Genomic DNA, 570 nt, shown 5'->3' with positions numbered 1-570 from the left:
TCACGGCACCAATGTAACCCCTCCAATTACACCAGCGCTTGACATTTGCATTTGGTTGGCTTCTTGCAATGCAAGATTGTCTTCATGTATCATTGCATTGCAGAATGTGTTGGAACTCAATTCATAACCAATTGCAAGTATGTGCGCTGACCTAGCTACATTTGCATACTTGCATTAAATGTTTAGTTCACCCAAATATTTTATCATGACTTACTCACCCTCATGCCGTTCCAAACCCATAAGACTTCTGTTCATCTTTGGAACACAAATAAAGATTTTTAATATTCGCTCATCATTTATGCCCATTCATTGAAAGTCCACACAACCACAGTTTGGACACTTCAAAAAGTACATTAATCCATATGAACAAAGCTGTTTAATCCAAATGTTCTATAGATAAATACTCACTTTATATGATAAATTGACTTAATTCATGCTTTTATTCACATATAAATATTGATCAACACATACATAGAGCTTGTCAAATATGGTAAAAATGGAACGTTCAAACATGCTTGTGTCATTTGTGAACAGATGAACAGAAGTCGAACAGTATTGGAATGACATGAG

The sequence above is a fragment of the Sinocyclocheilus grahami genome, unplaced genomic scaffold (genome assembly GCF_001515645.1).
Source record: "Sinocyclocheilus grahami isolate Dianchi unplaced genomic scaffold, SAMN03320097.WGS_v1.1 scaffold6242.1, whole genome shotgun sequence".
Lineage (NCBI taxonomy): Eukaryota > Metazoa > Chordata > Actinopteri > Cypriniformes > Cyprinidae > Sinocyclocheilus > Sinocyclocheilus grahami.
The sequence above is the reverse complement of the archived record's forward strand: the minus strand, read 5'-3'. Positions refer to the sequence as shown.